The 22,632-nt window shown below is 39.5% G+C and overlaps 1 protein-coding gene across 3 annotated transcripts in view; it reads right to left on the bottom strand.

Annotated features, from left to right (window-relative positions):
* The window catches only part of LOC139767210 (uncharacterized), a 40,801-nt gene extending 26,890 nt beyond the window's left edge, over positions 1–13,911 (bottom strand). For all 3 annotated transcript variants that reach the window (XM_071696333.1, XM_071696332.1, XM_071696331.1), the window contains exons 1-2: positions 13,828–13,911; positions 8,350–8,495 (exon numbers count right to left, since the gene is read on the bottom strand). The gene's annotated coding sequence lies outside the window, so the exon portion shown is untranslated. The remainder of the gene's footprint in view (positions 1–8,349; positions 8,496–13,827) is intronic.
* Between the last annotated feature and the right edge of the window lie 8,721 nt (positions 13,912–22,632).

Below are 22,632 nucleotides of genomic sequence, written 5' to 3'. Positions count from 1 at the left end.
TCTTCGAATCATAAGCTTTGGAGTAAAATGAACTATTTCTCTATGAGAAGCTGATTGATCCACATAGGCACTGGTGAAAGAGAAAGAGAGAGCATTTGTTCACATGTGGGTCAAAAGAATTTTTACACACATTAGGGTGTATCCACTAAAATTTCACTCTCACTGATCATTCACCATAATGTATGTGAGTTAGGCTACGACAGTTTAGAGACAGAAAAAACAAAACAAGCAGTCATCACTGTTTTTGGGTTCTTTATCATCTTTGTTACTTTCCTCTGTTGGTGGTGACCTGTCTGTCAACTTATTGGAGTCTCAACAAGACAAACAAACTCATGTCTCTTTTATAATCCTCCCTTAACTCTATCATTACATTTATACTTGAAGTTCTGTTCGGGAAACTACAATCATTATGTTTCATTTTCCTTACTTCAGAACAATTATAAACATTACATACCCATGTTGCAAGAGGTCACACATGCAATTACATATCCAAGTACGTATCTATAAATAAAATTTCAGTTCTCCTTTAGCGTCTTAATTTTTCAACATATTTAATGTACCAATCTCTTGTTATATCATTCTTAGTGCTACAGTGACACAACAGAAAATAACTAAACATTACAGTAACATTCTAAAACAAATATCAGACATACCATAAATGTTTTCTGAGGGAAATGATATTACATTTAGTTTCATGCCTAATTTTCTCTAAAGTTGAAGTATCCAAAGACACCTCCTGATAATGACAGAGTATACAACATCCATGGAACATCCCATCACAAATCCCAATTGTCAATCTCTATTCTGACATTAAAACATTAAGATGGTCCTAATGGTCTATCTAACAATATCTCTGACACCTATTCCCTCCAAGAACTCCCATCAAGGGGTGGCCATGGCAAAAGCCTCAACATATCCCTGTCCTTACATGCCTCCATCGCATACACCACTTCATGCATTCTTCCACCATTTCTCTCCTTCCCATATTCTTCCACTCAATTTGCCCATCATAGGTGGTCTTCCTCTTACACCAACCCCTTTGACTGCTATCATGCACTCTCCCAATCTTGTGTTCTTTCTACACACCCAAACCAACTCAAAGTATTATGTTTTACCCACTCTACCACTCTGCATTCCCTGCTATACTACATCTCTCCTACTACTCTTTATTTCTTTCTTCATTCCATCCAGTCACACCACAAGCTCTTCTCAAATAGCTCATTTCCACAGCCTGGATTCTTAACCGCTGTGATTCATTCCAAGTCCATGTTTTTGATGCACAGGTCAGGGTTGGAAGGAGGAATATGCTGTCCCATAATCCCTCTTTCTTTCCATTATTACACTTCTACCTTTCATTATTCTATTAAAGGGACCCACTGACTCTTCTACCCTGTACTGCTCTTTCCCTTATCTCTGCTTCCATATCACCAAACTTACCCAAGATGAGCTAGCTCCTAAATACTTAAATTCTCGTACCTCTTCCAGTCTTTCTCTACCTATATCCAAAGCACTGTTTAGTTCACTTTCTTCTTTCACTCTATTTTTACTAAATCCCTACTTTCAGTTTGTTTCCTTTCAAACATCATTACTTAATTCTACTTGCATTTATCTTCAACTGCCTATGCTTACTCATATCATCAAACACACTTACAACCTTCTGCAACTCCTCTTCACTCTCAGCAAATAACATGTAACTCTTCCATCCTTAAGAAATGAGTCTACAGACACCTGAAATCAAATCAATTACTGTTGAATTCTATTTCCCTATCTATCATCATATCTTTCATCTGAGACAACCACAATCAGAGCCTGCTTTTACCAGTGGAAAAAAGGCATCTCTATATTTCAATGGGGAGAACCTGTTCATCCACCTTTTGTCAAGCAACTGCTGTGTGGTTGAAACTCCTGTCACACCGGATTTTTTCAGTGCATAATCCAGCTGGCAGTAAGATACCACTCTTCAATCAACAAGGACTGCAGTTGTTTCTTTATAAACTATAACTTTTTCTGCTGGTAAGTGAAGCTAATGTGCTTGGGAGCACTAACTGCTCTTGTGCTAGATGAGCTTCTGTTCTTGAACAATATGAGGTTTTCCCTGATTTATGATGAAATCTGTTTTCAGGAAAACCTCTTTAATTATGCAGCTTTGCCATGTACATTCTCATTCTGACTGATAGAGTCAAAGAATTAACAAGATACATCAACAAGACCACTTTTAGTAACATAGTCTTGTTAATGGGGTTGAAATTAATGTTAAGAATCTATGGTGCTATGCTTAGTCCAAGAGCCATTGCTCCATATTTCCAAGTTTCCTTTCCTACTTGGAAGGCCAAAACTTCCTCATTCCAGGATGAATGGGAATATTCTGGACCACTAAAAGGTCTTCATATTTAAGCTCATGGTTCATGGATCTTTTTGATACGCAATGCCAACACTTTCAAATCATCTCTGCTATCTGCTTGTTTATACTGGCAGGATCATTCTTTACTTTCCTAATCTTCCTTTAATACTGGAAAATAAATGCATGTATAAACATTTCCCCCTTGGCTGGTTTTATCACATATTTTGACATCCATCTTCAACATAACTTTGACCTTTTAACAGATCTCATTTATATGTACATTTCCTGGTAAAGGACAAATCTTACATAATCTACATTTCCTAGTAAAGGTGACCTAACATAAATATAAACTTTGTACTTCCATGCCAACAAATTAATTTTGCAAGATCTACAGTGATGGCATGAGATATTCAAGGCCTATGGACTCCTTATATAACAATTATACACTCTTCAACTACCCTCCAGCAATGGCATGGGGAAGACATTACTAATGCACTGCTATCAAGCTATATTTGCTCATAGTGATAAGGAGTCAAGTAATCCAGATGACTAACCAATGACGAAAATCTAAGGGATAATGACAGGAAGACCTAAGTACATCAAAACACTATACTGTATAAATAAGGAATCGAGAGTTGAAACGGGTCAGCACCAGGCTGCAAAGTACCTTACGCTACGTGAGCATTATGCTTACACCAGAAGATCTTATTTATCCTCAGGAAAGATGAGGCTTATTCAACTTGTTTCTCTGTCTCTCTCTTATCATTATATGACATTCCTTCATCTCTTACAGGAGATATAATTTTCCTTTATTTGAAAAACATTCATTTTTCAGATGTATCACAAAATTTATATGCATGCTTCAGGAATAACCTTTTAAACTCTGAAAGGGTTGACTACCATATAAAGCTCCATCTTATCACAAGATAGGCCAATCTGTCAAACTTCAAAACCTTAAAATTCTTGAAATCATACCCAAACTCTTACAAAGCTACTTTAAAGCAGTTCATTTTCATTGGGTAGCTCTAAACTAGTTAGCCTTAAAAAGCTGCTTCAAAGCTTTAAAAATTTCTAGACACCACTGAAGAAAACCATTCTTCAAACAGTCTCAGGATGAGTTAAAGATGTTTTCTTCACCTGCAAATTAGCAGCCTGCTTTCTCTCCCAAATCCCTTGACACCATGTGACAACTGAAAACTTGTTTTCAAACTGCACAGGGATAGATATCCTAAAGTCTTAAACTTTCTGGGATCACATCATCTTGAAAAAGGGATTTACACAGTGACAAAGATTGCAAACATCTTAATTGTTCCACCTTTCTAAATAGAAGGTAAACAGAAGGTATAGACTATTCTGCAACCCATCTTAACAAAACTGTGAAATAAAGCTACCTTAAAAAAGTTATGAAACTGACAAAGATCTAAATCAAAATGTTTTCTTTAGTCTAACATCAAATTTTCACAGAGGGATAGTTTCCATACCTTTGGCAAGATGTAAGTACACATTTTCTGACAACTTTAATTAAGTGCATTGAAAACAGCATTCATGTCCACCAGTACCTGGTCATTCTCCTTATTTCAGCTTCTTTTTAGCTAAATTAACAGAAACTTTTCAAAACTACTGGTAATTTCTTTTTTCAAATGTGGACTTTCTAGACAGTCCATAAATCCATTACTGCAAGCTCCCAATTAGCATCAAGGTTAAGTTCCTGGAAAACCTATCATGAAATTAATAATTGTAATCCATTACATACTGGAGGTTCATTTGAAGATCATTTTTTTCCAAACCTAACTTTTCAGTATGAAATATACATGAAACATTATATGAACAATGAATTATCATACTCTCTCATCATCTACTCTTGATAGAATCTTTTGAAAACACCATCAAATGTGGTAATGAGGGCTTGAGGTAGTGGTGAAATGAGATAGATTTACTGGAAGGGAGAAGAAGGTAACCCAAGCATGTTCATGTCATCCTTTGAATTATCTGATTCAGTAACTATTTCAACTGATGGTGATGTTTTCCTATGCCTTTAGAAATAATGTTAGTGTTTGGCATGCCTAATTTTTTCTTCATAAAGCTACCAGTAGTGATGTGAAACATTTGATTTCCCAATATTCCATCACCATGCTCCTTATCCAACACACTAGCTTAGCAGTTAGCTTAGCTGTTAACTGAATGACCTAAGGAGAGTGACCCAAGACCCATGGTTCTGACTACAGTTATGAGTTTCTAGCCATTATCATACCTTCTAAGCTCTCCTGATTTCACTGCTACAGTAATAACCTCAAAAATACAGTGACAAATCAAGACGAAAGTTAATCCTTAATGCTGTGTGCTTCTACTTTTAAACTGACCACCAGAGGGTGGGATATAAATTGAAACATATCTGCCAGTTGGTGGGATATAAATCAGACATTGTTTTGCTATGACATTACTATCAAACTCTTAATGAGCAAAGAAGCACCTTAAAATAACATGTAATATCTTATCTTTGATCGAGGAAGTGGTGAAAGGGTAAGAGAGAGGTGTGGTAATAAAAAAAAGTGTGGTTGAGAGAGCGGAGGGAGGTGTATTGAAGTGGTTTGGTCACGTGGAGAGAGTGAGTGAGGAAAGATTGACAAAGAGGATATATGTGTCAGAGGTGGAGGGAACGAGGAGGAGTGGGAGACCACACTAGAGGTGGAAGGATGGAAAGAAAAAGATTTTGAGCAATCGGGGCCTGAACATGCAGGAAGGTGAAAGGCGTGCAAGGAATAGAGTGAACTGGAATGATGTGGTATACCGGGGTCGACGTGCTGTCAATGGATTGAACCAGGGCATGTGAAGCATCTGAGGTAAACCATGGAAAGTTTTGTGGGGCCTGGATATGGAGAGGGAGCTGTGGTTTCAGCCATTACTGCATGACAGTTAGAGACTGAGTGTGAACGAATGGGGCCTTTGTTGTCTTTTCCTAGCGCTACCTCGCACACATGAGGGGGAGGGGGATGTTATTCCATGTGTGGCGAGGTGGCGATGGGAATGAATAAAGGCAGACAGTATGAATTGTGTGCATGTGTATATATGTATATGTCTGTGTGTGTATATATATGTGTACATTGAGATGTATGGGTATGTATACTTGCGTAAGGGGACATGTATGTATATACATGTGTATGGGGGTGGACTGGGCCATTTCTTTCGTCTGTTTCCTTGCGCTACCTCGCAAACGCAGGAGACAGCTAAAAAAAAAAAAAAAAAAAAAAAAAAAAAAAAAAAAAAAGAAAGAAATGTATAGGTATGTATGTGTGTATATGGATGTGTATGTATATAAATGTGTATGTGGGTGGTTGGGCCATTCTTTTGTCTGTTTCCTTGTGCTACCTCGCAGGAGACAGCAACAAAGTATAATAATAAAAAAAAAAATCTTATCAACAGCAAATAATACTCTCTACAGTAAATATCTGAAGGAGTCTTATAAGCTTCTGCAAAGAACTTACAATTCATATAACCATATATTAATAAGGGTACATATATGATATCTCTGGAAAAAAAAAAAAGGCAGGAGCAATGGTCAACAGGTTAGCACTGTAAATATGACTGAATTCAGTTTTTGCTGCTAAAAGTGATAAGTGCATAGTACACTTCAAGTGAGTGACATGAACTGGTATCCATGAGGCTCCTTGTGTGCCTCCACACCAACAATCTCATAGCTATCGTAAGAGATATCAAAATGGTCAAAGAGGGTGAAATTCTAGTAGCTACCTTCTCATATTATGAAGGTAAAACAGTATTTTCACCTGCCTTTGAGCAAATGCTCTCTCTCTCTCTCTCTTTCTGATACTCAAAGGGCTCAGCCTGAAGAAAAAGTGTATATCTTTATAATATCTGCATATATACATTATTCCTATGCTCGCAATACACTGTGATAATATTTCCATCTGAGAAATACACCTATCATATACAAAAGTGCTCACAAAACACTGATAATATTTCCATCTAAGAAATACACCTATCATATACAAAAGATGTGTAATGAAAGGCAAACAGCTGTCCTTTGATTTCTGTGATGAATATCTTATTTGAATCCCAAACAGCTGGGCCCGCCAAAATGAAGCATGAATATAAGATCTTTGCAGGTTTATGTGAAAAAAATACAAGGAATGCCTCTCATCTTATAAGCACCCATGACATGACTCTGCCATGAGACAGGACTAGCCAGTTGTGCTTAATGCATATGCTGCTTGTTTCACGATACATTTTTGTTATTCTCTGCAATTATGCATACAGCATAACTTAATCTTGGGTTCAACATGAATTACTTTTAGTTACTCTTCTCTTAAAGATTTTAATACTCACCCCGAAAAAATAAAAAAGGGTCTCTGTCTTTTTATATTGATTACCGCAAACTTGACGTATTTCATGGTATTCTTGAAGATTTAATCACTTTGTTTCTTCCATACTGTGAAGGTTTTAGTCCAGAAATACTTTCTTTAATCTCTTGTTTGTTACCAAGAATGAATTTTCATCTATTTTTCTCTTCTTTCTAGAATGTATAGTCATCGACAATACAAAACAGCTATATTGATTTTTGCTCCATATACAGAGGATCCACATCACACAAAGCTTCACTTCATGAAGCTTCACTACAAAGAAAGTTAATATCTATGACTTTTGCCCTATCATAATGGTCAATGTTTTCCTAGAATGACTTTCATACATAAAGAAACATAAGGGAACCTCATTCACTAACAATCATGGGGAGCAAAGGCATTGTACAAATGAAATGTACTGAATCACAGATGAATACAGGCAGCAATATGATTATTGTAGTTTAATAGCAATTTCATACCTGTACATGGTGTACAATACTGCTTTCCTTTGACTTAAATGGGGAATGCACTAGTAAAAAAAAAAATAGCATGCTAATTAAATCTGTGGTGGGTGAGCAGTCTCAGGACACAACAAACTTTCCTGCTCGCTGTGCTGCTACAGACCGTAAACTAGACTTACATCATCAAACAATTAAAACATCACTGCATCATCATTCTATTAGATTCTTATAAAAAAAGAAAAAGACCTATTTGAATCCTTTGATTATTCATATAACATGAGAGTTAAATATACTCAAAGACTATTACCAGAAAGGTAACATAGTTAAAACTATAACATCAATTAAGTAAATGTCAAAATTATAAATCTAATCTTTATTCATTCAGTAAAAAAGTTTAAAGCAACTCTTCAACTAAAGAACCAGATAGCTTATTCAGTAAAAGGGCACCCTACAAGCCAATATTTTGAATCTAATAAACACATTTGTTTACACTTATCAAATGTGTCTTTTTGTTAGTTTGCCACCTCAAACAATTCACTCCCTTGTTTCTAATTTCCTGGTTCCTCATTTTTGCAATGCACATAAACATAATTTACCAATACAATTCTAGTTACTATACATGTGTTCATCTAGTATGAATTACTGTAAAATACTGTACATAAATTCATAAATATACTGTATGCCACCTCAAATGATTCACTCCCTTGTTTTTCATTTGCTGGTTCCTCATCTCAGCAATGTACATAAACATATTCTATCAATACAAGTCCAGTTACTATACATATGTTCCTTTAGTATAAATTACTGTACACGAATTCATAAATATTCCTAATGAAATTATGGACCCTTCATTCGTTCATAATAACATTGGTGGTAGATGCAGGTATATATTTTGTGAATAAAACACAAAAAGATATTTTGTAAGCTGGGGATCAGAGAAATGACAATGGGCCATAACTCCTATACTACATGAAATGACCTTGTGATTTTGAAAGGTAGCATCAATATGCTTTGCTTAAATAATTCTATTCTAAAGTATATATCTCCCTCTAACACAACATGAGAATGTTATGTGTATGTTTTGAATAAGTGACCTGAAATTTCAGTGACATCAAAAAATATATTACAAGTCAGACTAGCAACAACCTCCCACACCAAGCAAGAGAACATTACTGATAAATTTATCACTGACCTTTCATCTTAGCACTGAGCAGAGTTCATTAATTCTGCAAAGACTTGTTCTTGAATTCTGTGGTAATAGAGGTTTCAATGAAACCCTCTAATGCCCAATCTTCTATTAGTCCAGTTAGCCATGAATGCCTCACTTGAAGTTCATTTCTGGAAGTTAAGCAGCTAATATAAAAGGAGATTCTGAAATAAAAAAAAAAACTCTCCAAGCAATGTCCAGTGACCTTGAGATATACCCTTAAGATATACTTTAGGAATATTGGAATTAGGACTTTCCGGTTCTGTCTTCCTACTGGGAACCACTGGTGTTACTTCCCTTCACAATTTTCTGAACTACTTAGCTGCTGCTCACTTATTCTGGGCCCACCTTCAGCCAATTAGAGACCTCCACAAAGATGATGACACTGACCTACTGGCTTTTGGCCACTGAAAGCTTTGTTATTTGCAAGTCACAGGCATCAATGAAAAAAGTGGTCGTAGTTGATACAGAGAAGGTATCAGGGAAACGTAGACTCCTTTACAATGAAAAGTTCTTTGATGAAACTGGACTCCTAATGATACATCCTCACCAAAGGTGATTTTTTACTTGCAATGCAACCTCAATCAGGTTGAGTCCAGTAGCACTCGGTACATAAACAATATACACTTACAAACATGTTACAAATCACATAATACTATATAAAAAGAAGAGAACAGATATTAATCCAAGAGATGGAAAAAGCTGGCCTGGTTGCATGTCTTGAGATCAAGTGGAATGTCATCTCTTTGGTGGTCTGTGACTGGCCAAGGGTGGGCCTAAAAAGAGTGAACAGTTGCCATATAACTGAGAAAAGAGTGGGGAAAGACAGTATTTCCTTCCAGAAAGACAAAGGGTTAAAAAGCCCTGACCTTAATATTCCATGCTAACAGAACAAAATGCAAAGGAGAGTAATAATTTCATAAAAGCCATCAAATGCTTGATATTCATTTATAAGGAAAAGTTTCCCCAACATTAAATGAGTTCACTTTAAAGAAATCCAAATTTGTTTCTTAACACCAAATATTCAATATAAATGGTTCAGTTCAAAGTTAAATGACTTGATGAGAACTAAATGGTTCAGCTGAGAGTTAAACGACGTGTCATTTCAAAATTTTGCCCTGAATGTCTCCAGCACTCTTCAATCGCTACAGAAAGCATATATCTGAGTAGTGAACAGGATCATAATTACTGACATAAGAAAGCTGACCAGATAACACTCACTAAGTCTGTGCGATTAGCAGGTATGCAGAAGTCTGGCAGGTTTGTAGCCCATTTGATGGTTTCCCATATATAATCAAACTCCAGTTCATTTTCAGCACTGTACTTACATAATTCCTTTGAAGAATGGAACTGAGATACAAGACTATGACATACTGTCAGACTGCTGTTTACAAATGCTGCATATGTACAGTAGTGCAGCCAAGAATATAAAATTTGATGCTTAATCAACTTCACTGTTGGTGAAAATAACAACCACAGTAAGGAATAATCTAATCAAGAAGATGAACAATGTGATTCTACTTTTGCTAGCTGATGACCCAATTTATTCACTATCCCACACGTGCAAATGCTCCATCTCATATTACATGACACACATTAATTGTCTAGTACACAAGAAAAGCAGCCCTTCACAACAGCTTCTAAGGAGCTGACTAACTGGTTTCACTATCAATAATGGAAACTGTGTCAGGGGAAAACTAGGGCTCTTTTCAATCTTCTGCACTTTTGTTACCATCCACACTAGTTACCAACTTGGTGGTCTGTCAAACATTTTCAAACTGCACACACTATTTAAAGAGATTACTATTCCACTATTCAATTTTCTTCCCCTGTTTCCTTACATAAAATTTCCCTTGATACTTTATCTGTGGTTTCTGTGCATTACAAACAGCTAAAGAATGGATAATGAACTAATAATATTTTTTTTGTATGTTCCTGGTGAGAAATGGTAAAAAAAAATTTTTTGTATGTTCCTGGTGAGAAATGGCAAACAAGGAAGAAAAAGCGAAGAGATTTTAGCAGAAGCAATCTTGTCTCCTTTTACAGAAAGGAATTTGTTACAAAGTAAGAAACTGGCCTCTTCTTCAAATAGGATAGCTATAAGGAAATACTAAAATCTCCAGCAATATTCTGAGCAATGCCACAGGATTTCTTGACACTTGAAAAAAAAGCAAAAGCCTAAGCTCTCCACAGCATGTACACTCTGGGATAAATTAATCAAAACTGAAGCACACTTGGGGCATATAACCTAACAGCAACAGCATCTCATTATACAAAACTCCTTAGTAGTGCAACTAAGAAAGAATGTATAATCATACACAGACATAATGCGGACAAAAACATATTCAATAGAACAAAATGCTACATTATGATCTGCCTAAAATACAGAGAAAAAGAAACTAGTACTTCTGATGCTGTTCCAGATAACTGCAGAAATAAAAAGTAAGAAAAACTTCATAAGGGTTAAGATTCAAACACTTACAATGTTTGAGATCAAGCAGCGAGTGACTTTCTAAAATTTATGGATCTCTTAAATGTAGGCCCAAAGATTATTGTCTGAGTGTTTTGTAATCTTAACACAGTGTATACCATATTCAATGTAGGCTTAAATATCATATGTACATAAAAGAAATTATTAACTTATAGAAGCTGGTTGACGGTATGAAAAAAAAATCTAATAAAACTAGGTGGCGGTAGGCCTCATATGAGAACTAATTCTTGGACTGATTGGTTCTGCTCGTAGTGGTATCTCAAGCACTGTTTTAAGACACTACAGGCCTAAACTGTTTCCATATACTGGTCAGTACATGCGGAGATGTTGAAGACACTTGTACAAAATCTTTGCCATTCTGTTAAGTGATAATTTTTGCTGCTGTTTCACTCTTAAAAGTTAAAAATATTACCAATGTAAAACCAGTAATGATAATTTCTGTCAATGACAGAAACAAGAATACCACATGACTAACTTGGTATGCCTGAAAATACTCAGAGAACCTTGTATGCCTAGTAGTGGTGCAGCATAGGTTAAAGAGTGTCCAGCAGTCACAAACAATGACTCACCAAGTTGAGTTTTATATAACACTGATAAAAAAAATCATGCTCTAATCAATTACAAGAACAAACCTGAGGAGATATTTTTCTTTAATATTTTGAACTTCACCTCCATTGTGCAACAAAAATGACTGCAGTTGCCTCATCACAGGGTTAATGACATATAATGAAATCATAGTACTTTTCCAAAATCCTTCTTTTGTAAGTTCCTTGATGCATTATGTAGGATAAGTAAAGGGTCGCAGTTACACAAGTGGTACAGGTGGCACCAAGCAAAGATGAGGTTGAGGCAACAGAAGTAGATAGAAGGTATTGGTGTGGATGGAGGGTCATCAAAGAGGAAAAGAAACAAAAATCCAGATGCTGTTCCAGATAACAGAGAATGGGCTTGGTGATCGAGTTGGAGTTCTACTTTTAGGATGCTTACCAAACTCTGAAGCCCTCTTCAATTACACTTGTCAAGTCTACTTTCTTAAGTGCATGGTAAGCTTGCAAAGTCAGAAATAAAAGAAAGACTTAATAACATAAAGAGGTTTGTCCTGATAAAAACTCTAACACAAAATTTTACAGATTTCTTAAGTCATCATTTGCGCACATCCAATATCCAATCCCTAGATGCCATGTATAATGCATGATGTATTATAACGATAATAATAATAAAATAATAGTAATAAACAAAGTAATAACACAACAACAGTGATAACAATAAATAATCATTCTACCACACCTCTGATAACGAGTTTCTTCCCAAAAATTCTTTTATATGATGTAATCCCTTCAGAATTAACATCTAGTACACAAAACTGAAATATAGTGTATCTTTTACTAGGAATGTGAAAGGTATACCTAAAGAGAAGCATATCTCAGCTGCTCCACTCAAGAATTCATATTTTTTCTTAATAAACTTTCCCAAACATGTTCCTATTGTGTCCTGCAGTATATTCCAGCAAGAATAAGCTACTATACTATAGTCTATTACATTATATCATCTCACAAAACTGGGGAGAAGTTTAATGGGGGAAAGGAAATGACAAACATAAATAAGTTTATTTTTGCTAAAGCTAACTCAGGTTAAATCCGTGAAACAATGAAGACAACTGTAATTTATGTAATGCTGGAATGTTACAAATAATTCAAGCTGCTGATTTGCATTTTATGAAGATCATCTACAAATGCCAAACTCTTTTTGACAATATGAGATTTCAAATTTTTGCAAAATGTTTGAAAAAATCAATTATCAACCCGATTCTAACTCTGAATGTTAAGATTCATTGGAATTCTTGTTAATATTCTAATCAGTGGGAATATGATAACCATATGATCACCAACCAAAACAAAATTAAATCCCATTCTTACCAACCATTATGCTACTCAATGGTATAATCATTATAAGGGGATGACTCGAGGGAAATTCTGTCGTATAATATTGTGATTTTACTTAAATTTCAAGGAAGTGTCTCTGCAATCAGTAACCCTTTCCTGATTTCTGCAGGCTTGGGAGCCTGGATATCCGAGTTCACATGTGATCACATCACGTGCGTTTAGGTTAGAATTTAGGTTGGGCTTTGGACTTTAGATTGCGTCAATTTCAAAAATTAAAGATGACAACCTCTCCTGTCAAATGACTGAATGAAGTATCAGACAAAAATGCTAATTCCTGCTTAAACTTATCTCTTCCAGTTCCTGAATCTGCAGAAATAGGTAATTGGTTACTGGTTCTGGGGACACACCCTAATTTCAACACCTAATACTTCACTTCCATATAAAGCCCTTGTCCATTTTGAAAGGCTACAGTGCATCAAAGATTAAGCTGAAGTTTCATATCAAAGTGTAGTTTCCTCAAGATATAATGATCTTGAGCATCATGTATGAGTTACTTGAAGGAATAATATGAGATAATAGCTTGGCTATTGTGAGCAATTCCCTATCTATGCTCCACATTAATACTGATAATACGCCTGACAGGAATATATGTTTGATAGAGAAATAAGACAAGTTTATTCTTATACTTTCATATGTCTGAAAATCATAAAAATATCGGCAATAAAACGCGAAAAAAATATAAAAATTGGAGGGGCAAACTACACATAAAATCATGGTCAGCTTGCCCCAAGTATGGGGGTCAAACATCCGAGTAGAATAGAGAGATCATAATGCCCATAGATAAGCAATAAGGCCTTCTTGGTTGCCTAAGGTTCCCAGCCAGTGGAAAATATGACGGGAGAGTAAACCTATCGAGTACTTCCCCCCCATAGCCCGAGCTCCCTCTGCGCGCGTCTCTTGTTTAGGTCTTTGGCTGACCCTGTGACACAGTCTTATTTTGCCTTATAGATGAGTAATTACAAGTGATCTCCTATACGACTGAGTTCTGGATGTCTTCTCTGAGATATGGATAATCACATTAGGTCTTACCTACTGGTATTCAGCCTCAGCTTCCCAAGGAATATTGAGGTTGTCAGAGAAGGAGTTTGGCGTCAATTTTCTCCACCATAATTGTTTAAATTTCCGCTCATTATGTTATTTACTATAATTGACTGAACTATGTATCTTCCAATTTTCGAGTTGATATTTAATGGAAAACATTTGGAATGATGTTAAAATATGGTGAATTAAAGAGAAATATCATAACAACGAATTTATTTCCCTCATAACATCTTATCACAAGGAAGTAAATAAAGTCAACTAGTGTCGAAAATTATTACATATTATTTTTCATTGTCTTTTATTGCCTTAATTGGGTAATATACGACCAATGGATAAATTCAGGGATGTTAACAAAATTTATGGAAATCAGAGAAAATGGTGTCACGAGATCGATGGGATAACTTTAATTTCTTGCCCTTACGTTTCCACAGGTAAATGATAATCCAAACTACCATACTGTGTTTCGAAGTTAGAATTCATACCCTCAGGAGACTTATATTTGCTTATGACAATTTAAGATAAGCAATGGATACGTAGATCCTGCACTGGTCATCTTGGCTACATTTTATGGCTCGCACTTAAACGTATGGAAATACAATTCTCCAGACTTAAAAGAAAAATATATACGATGACATTGAAGAAATTCATGCTAAGGAAGGTGTCTTCCTCCGTGACAATGGTGTAATGTAGACGAGAGCTCAAAAGCCATTATATATTCTGTAGAGATTGTAACAACCGTAATATCTAAACGTGTTTAAAGATTCTTTTTTACTGAATTTGATATGTGAAACCGCGATAATTGAGCTTATCTCTTTTGGTTCCTTTCAAATTCCCGACGATATTCATATAATATATATCCTTGCCAAGCGAGTATAAAATTCAGACACCATAGGAAACCGTTCAGGACTGCAGGAAATTTAAATGTAGAGACAATTATGCAATACAGATATCCGTTAAACTCCAATAATTGTATCTCTCTCTTACCACGATACAGTCGTTATATTAGACAATGGTTTATGGTAGAACCTAAAATAAATCTAAGTACGTTTCTTACCACCGAAAGAGACAAATGTAAAAAAAGAACTTTTAAACCAATGTCACATACAAAGTCACACCTGATCTTAGAATTAATGGAAATATTAATGCATCAAAATCACAAGAAATCATGTAATATGTGGTTATAAGCTATAGAAAATAATTTGCTGACATCTTTAAACGAGTCAACCTACACGTTGCATTTCGATCAAAAAGTCAGTGTACATATTCCTTTGTTTACATAAGTGTATACACGATACATATACATCAATATTTCAGTAAGTACCACACAAATAAATACTCGTATTTAATGTTATTCATTCTGATAACTTGAATCTTCAGACCCCATTTGGGTTACGTGAAAATATCCCATTTCCTAACTCTGATTCTGAATCCAAACTTAAAGGCGGCGTGCACCCAGACCGTTGCGCATGTCTTGCCAACAGTCCCTTGAAAAAATATTTATTTAATCAGAATGTGTCACGGATCAACCCTGTCTAGTAAAGCTGAAATACTTGAAATATTTCTCATGTGAGTACGGAATAATCCCGATCGAAGAGTTGGTACAAACATACAATACCTAATTAGAACAGGGGAAAAAATTCAAATGAGTCTCTCTCTCTCTCTCTCTCTCTCTCTCTCTCTCTCTCTCTCTCTCTCTCTCTCTCTCTCTCTCTCTCTCTCCTTTTAAAAAGCAGAAAGAAAATAATATAATTACGAGATTTTGCCATGAGATCAGAGTTCAGGCGAAGCCATAGCACGGTTATTGGGAGAGTGGAGGCCAGAGCACAGCATAGGAATGAGGCCGGACTGTCAACAAACGATTTAATCAACCACATACGCGATTGATAATTCAGCCAATAAAACAGTAAAGTGAAAGATGGATGAGGAGGAAAAATAAAATGGAATAGAAAATAAACTGATAAGATAAATTTTGAAATTCAATTTTTGTTTGGACGTTGTTTCTGTAGGATGGAAAGGAAAACGTTTATATAGAAAACAGGGTGTAGGTGGAAAATAATGCCCCACCCGTGGTTCGTCTCAGATGAAAGAGGAAATCCAAAAGAGGGGAAACAGAGAGAAAAAAGAGGGAAAATGAATTTCAGATCTTTGCTGTTACGGGAAAGAATGAGATCAACCCTAGCGTGGCAGGTCTGCACACATCAACTAACAGAAAACCCATCTAATAGAAAACGGCGGCCAGAGCTTGTGGTCGTGGCAAGGATATATAAGCAGACGTCGCGTGAGCACAGTGGCCGGAATGATACCTGCAAAACAAGAGGGAAGCAACATCATGGGGGAGGGAAAGACTTCTGATTCCACCACTCTGGCTACGAGAGTGAGAGAGAGAGAGAGAGAGAGAGAGAGAGAGAGAGAGAGAGAGAGAGAGAGAGAGAGAAAGGGTGGAGGGATGGCCTCCCCAAATGGAAACCCTGAATGCATAATTGCATAACTGCTCGTAAGTCAAATTACTCGGGGCTCTTAAACAACACCCAATCTACCCTGATACACTGTTGAATATGGAACCAGCCTATTGCTTCATCCCTCCCCCCCCAATTCCAAATGCTCCACGAGTCTGAATGAAGATTGGAAATAGGTTCAGTGCGAGAACGAGTACTAAGTCAAGGAGGGGAGGGGAAGTGAGCTGACGCATGGAACAGTGGAATGCACGAGGGAAATGAACACATCAAAAGGCTACGTAATTACAAAATCATTGGTATTTCCCATATGTCGGATACGAAATGACCACCGAAAGACTTAACCCATGGGGAACAAAGCGATCAAATCAATGCCAGTTATGCAAATCTATCGGTCTGGACGAATCCCTCATCTCTCTCTCTCTCTCTCTCTCTCTCTCTCTCTCTCTCTCTCTCTCTCTCTCTCTCTATGAAGTTACTGATAATGGAGTCAGCGATCTCCAGTCGGGCACCCGTCATGTGGAAACCATCCACAGTTTCTCGCAAACATCTCAATTGGGTGTGGGTGGGTGTGGGTGTGGGTGGGTGTGTGTGGGTGTGGGTGTGGGTGGATGTGGGTGGGTGTGAGTGGGTGTGGGTGTGGGGGGTGGGTGATGATGATCAGGACCGGATGTGAGGGCCTGGGACCACATGGCGAGAGAGAGAGAGAGAGAGAGAGAGAGAGAGAGAGAGAGAGAGAGAGAGAGAGAGAGAGAGAGAGAGAGAGAGAGAACGTGCGGTAGGGCAAGCGCGTAGAGATAGAATTTGCCAAACTGATATTCAGAGATACACACACACACACACACACACACACACACACACACACACACACACACACACACGATGCGCAAGGCGACCCTCTTTTTTTTTTGTTACCGTGTGAACCGTGCAGACAGCCTCAGGTCACTCGGTCAGGTCAGGTCAGGTCAGGTCAAGCTACCAGCTCATGGCCGAGACCACCCTTATTTTCCCTCGGGGCAACCAATTAATTAGCCAGAGATTACGGCCTAATTAGACGTCATTACGTATTAATGGACTTTCAATTTCATCTAGATGGTTCTCTGAAGCTCCTTGATCGCCATGGAACTTCGAAAGACAAAACAGACGAGTGTTCTCACCCGCTCATTATGCCGTGAGTCGCTGTCAGAGCATGTGAGTCACTGCATGAGGCTTGATGTGAGTCACTCTATGAGGCGTGGTGAATGTGTGTGAGTCACTCTATGAGGCGTGGTGAGTGTGTGTGAGTCACTCTATGAGGCGTGGTGAGTGTGTGAGTCACTCGATGAGGCGTGGTGAGAGTGTGAGTCACTCTATGAGGCGTGATGAGTGTGACTCACTCTATGAGGCGTGGTGAGAGTGTGAGTCACTAGATGAGGCGTGGTGAATGTGTGTGAGTCATTCTATGAGGCGTGGTGAGTGTGTGAGTCACTAGATGAGGCGTGGTGAATGTGTGTGAGTCAATCTATGAGGCGTGGTGAGTGTGTGAGTCACTCTATGAGGCGTGGTGAGTGTGTGAGTCACTCAATGAGGCTTGGTGAGAGTGTGAATCACTCTATGAGGCGTGGTGAGAGTGTGAGTCACTCTATGAGGCGTGGTGAGTGTGTGAGTCACTAGATGAGGCGTGGTGAGAGTGTGAGTCACTCTATGAGGCGTGGTGAATGTGTGTGAGTCACTAGATGAGGCGTGGTGAGAGTGTGAGTCACTCTATGAGGCGTGGTGAATGTGTGTGAGTCACTAGATGAGGCGTGGTGAGAGTGAGTCACTCTATGAGGCGTGGTGAATGTGTGTGAGTCGCTCTATCGGTCTATGTTTTGATAATCTTGAGAAAGATATTTCTCTCTTTCCCTGTTTTCAATTTACAGTTCCACTGGCCCCGTGAAAGTAATCATACATGATAAATACCTGAATTACATTCGTAAATACCATTATCATAACCAATAAAGAATCCACTTATTCCTGGAGTTTATTTACTTCGTTCTACAAGGTACGTGATTCGGTCCCCTGATTCGAACCACTGGGACTGTCTCATGCTTAGGATTCGAACATATCAAACGATGAACCGTATTTACGAGAAATTCAATGGTTTTTTACGAGGACTATTATAGGCACATATGACGATGGCCATGAGTTTACTCATATAAAAATTACTCAAAAGGTAATGACCTGGGGTTTATGTTTGAGTTTTGAAGGAGTCTTAAGGTTCAGTGGTTCGACCTCATGAGGTTAGGGGGTTCGATCCCCCTCTTCGAAGCACATTGTGCTTTGACCTAACTCAGAGTGGCGCTAGCAACACGAAATGTCAAACCTTCTCAAAAAAAATAACCCAGTGAGGTTAAGGTTAATTCTATTCCATGTTTACCACTGTTTGGATCGGGCTAGGGCCATTAACCTGGGGGGTGGGCTCCTCACCAACCACACCGGCTTGTTTCCATCCCCGACAGATGTTCTCGCCCATGGATGGCCCAATGTCTTCGAAGGGTCTACCGTGTTGCCGATGTGAATCGCTGGGGAAAGGAAGCTATCTATCCCCTCCTTTTCCTCCTCTTCCCCCCCCCCCCCCTTCCCACTTTGCAGTTCCAATATATATATATATATATATATATATATATATATATATATATATATATATATATATATATATATATATATACTATTCGCCATTTCCCGCGTTAGCGAGGTAGCGTTAAGAACAGAGGACTGAGCCTTTGAGGGAATATCCTCACTTGGTCCCACTCTCTGTTCCTTCTTTTGGAAAATTAAAAAAAAAAAAACGAGAGGGGAGGATTTCCAGCCCCCCCGCTCCCTTCCCTTTTAGTCGCCTTCTACGACACGCAGGGAATACGTGGGAAGTATTCTTTCTCCCCTATCCCCAGGGATAATGTATATATATATATATATATTTATTTATCTATTTCCCCTCCTGGTTTATCTCTTCACGTCTCCCGGTATGCTTAATTTAAGCCGTGGCATCAGTAAGGACGTCAACCCGTGTCTGGGACCTTCACCATAGTGCGGGGGGGGGGTAAAAAAAAAAATAAGTAAACCCGTGAATGTAAATTAGACGAGACGACAACAATGTTCCTCTCTCCCATTTCTCTCTCTCTCTCTCTCTCTCTCTCTCTCTCTCTCTCTCTCTCTCTCTCTCTCTCTCCCAGGGCAGGTCATGGGTAGCCACACACACACACACACACATACAAAGGAGGGGGAGACAGTCTGCCCCTTCGCCACAGTCTCTCCCTCGGGCGTCGTGCATCACCCAGTCACCCGTGGACGAGACGCCCTTCCCTTCGCCGACGCTCTCACGCAGGAGGGGGGGGGAAGGAGGGGCCGACGCGACGCTGGCACCGCGTCGGTGGCTTACGACGTCTGTACGACGATAACGCAGTGAAGTCTTGCCGTAAGTCCTCAAGTTTCCCTTTGATGGCTGCCGTTCGAAACCCCCCTCTGTATCACGGGCGTTTGCCCGCCTCCCTTTCTCTCTCTCTCGTACACAAGATCTTATCTATGTTCTTATCAGGTGTTTCTGGATTTATCCTCGATATATTCCATCGTTCGTCCGTACCATCACACACCGATGGTTCCCCCAGCCTGGACCTTGTACCACACTGTCTTGCCTCCACGACAACCTATCGACGGAGCAAACACTTACACTACTACAAGGAACGTTCATGGCACTACTTAAATCCTTGTAGTATCACACTTATGCCATTCTACACTTCTTTGTACTTTGAGATGAGTGTGAATTCCTCTTTTTTTCTTTTTTTTCAAGCTCGCACGTCTCCAAGGCTAACAACCGGAGCGTGTGTACACACGACACTCGGGGTGTACTACACAGACGGGGAAATTCTGTACACCTCTCGGGGTATGACAGCACGACCCTTGAGCACGACAGAACGTCCCCCTGAACACTACAGCACGACCCTTGAGCACGACAGCACGACCCTTGAGCACGACAGCACGACCCTTGAGCACGACAGAACGTCCCCCTGAACACTACAGCACGACCCTTGAGCACGACAGCACGACCCTTGAGCACGACAGCACGACCCTTGAGCACGACAGCACGACCCTTGAGCACGACAGAACGTCCCCCTGAACACTACAGCACGACCCTTGAGCACGACAGCACGACCCTTGAGCACGACAGAATGTCCCCCTGAACACTACTGCACGACCCTTGAGCACGACAGCACGACCCTTGAGCACGACAGCACGACCCTTGAGCACGACAGAACGTCCCCCTGAACACTACAGCACGACCCTTGAGCACGACAGCACGACCCTTGAGCACGACAGAACGTCCCCCTGAACACTACAGCACGACCCTTGAGCACGACAGCACGACCCTTGGGTATAATGACCACCCCGGTCTATAAGACTTAAGCTAGGCAAAACCGAGTCTAATACACCCACGGGTATTCCACTGAGGTGAACGGTCAATGGTTCACGTTGTGGTTCACTCCTGCCTCGGGGTAAAAAGAAAGCCAAAGATTGTCTCTCTCAGATGCGTCATAACAATCACTCACTGGCGTATATTAATGTGCAAAAAAGTTACGCCATTCGACGGCGCGGGTCCCTGACGCTCGGCCCCTTCCACCAGCGTGTGTGCCACGAGGAGCCGTGTGGTTGGTGGGAGGAGGAGTTCGCCAGGCTGCATAGCTTCCGGTACCACAAAAAGGTGTCCACCTTACTCCACCACCACCTCCACCACACTGTCTCCTGGCTATTCTCAGACCCAGCCAAACACTAGGGCTTAAAGGGAGGGTGGCTGGCTGTGGGTGTGTGGCTGTGGGTGTGTGTGTGGGGGAGGGAGTCTGTGGTTTGAAGGGTTCGATACTCTGGTGAACTGGTGTGGGTGTACTTCTATTCTTCTCCTGTTAAAGGCTTCGCTCAAGGACACCAGTCCTTGTCGAGGCTCGATCCTAAGTACGACATAGAAGAAGGTTAAAGACGAGAAGAAATATACAAGACGAAAGAAGGATCTGGGATCTTTGAAGAGGAAGTCTTGCCTTGTGAGAAGCGGTGTCGCGGGTCGTATGGTGTTCAGAAATACATGAAAAGGTGTCAAGAAAGAAGAAGAAAGAGAGAAAGTTCCAAAGCTTAGCGGTAGAAGGGAAACGAACAGAGGCGACAACAGGTCCACCTCCACTGAGGTGCCACTACCACACAGTCATCAATGTGTTGCTGTAGTGACTTACCGGGCAGTACGTGGTGTACCTTAATGGCTGGGGGAGAGACAAGAAGCAGCCAGTATAGGAAGATGATATCGGAATAATAGCTATAGAAAAGGGAAAGAACAACCAGGTGCAGTATATGGACTACTTCAAGTTTTTGAAGGGACACACACACACACTGGATGGGGGGTAGCTGGCAGTTTCGGATTGTATAAGACTCAACCCTTATTACCTAGTGAGGACTCAGGGTTAGATCCTACCTAGATGGGGGAGCGACACTCTATACGAGAACACGTCGATCCTCCTTTCCAGTTTGGGAGAGAAGAATCCTCGATATCTGAGCTCACACTTCCTCGAGAGGCGGTTACCTATCATATAATGCGGGGGAATTCGGGGACTGATCAAGTGTACACGGTCAACACATACACACACACAAGCATCATACATTGCCCTTCCAACAAACATCACATCGTGGGGAGTCTGCCAACACTTTATCATGGCAAATTATGAGCCAAGTCCCATCAGTTCTTTACTATACGGTGTCGAGTGTCAGGTCAATCATAGGTCAACTCTGGGGTCAATACTGTAGCATCCCAGGTCATCGAGTTCAGCCCAACATGACATCACACTGAAATATTCCACATACGAAATCCGACATCGAAACGATAAAAGGAATTATATATATATATATATATATATATATATATATATATATATATATATATATATATATATATATATATATATATATATATTTTTTTTTTTTTTTTTTTTTTTTTTATACTTTGTCGCTGTCTCCCGCGTTTGCGAGGTAGCGCAAGGAAACAGACGAAAGAAATGGCCCAACCCCCCCCCCCCATACACATGTACATACACACACCCACACACGCAAATATACATACCTACACAGCTTTCCATGGTTTACCCCAGACGCTTCACATGCCTTGATTCAATCCACTGACAGCACGTCAACCCCTGTATACCACATCGTTCCAATTCACTCTATTCCTTGCCCTCCTTTCACCCTCCTGCATGTTCAGGCCCCGATCACACAAAATCTTTTTCACTCCATCTTTCCACCTCCAATTTGGTCTCCCTCTTCTCCTCGTTCCCTCCACCTCCGACAC

This window comes from Panulirus ornatus, chromosome 59 (genome assembly GCF_036320965.1).
Source record: "Panulirus ornatus isolate Po-2019 chromosome 59, ASM3632096v1, whole genome shotgun sequence".
NCBI lineage: Eukaryota > Metazoa > Arthropoda > Malacostraca > Decapoda > Palinuridae > Panulirus > Panulirus ornatus.
This window is presented reverse-complemented; position numbering and strand designations above follow the sequence as displayed.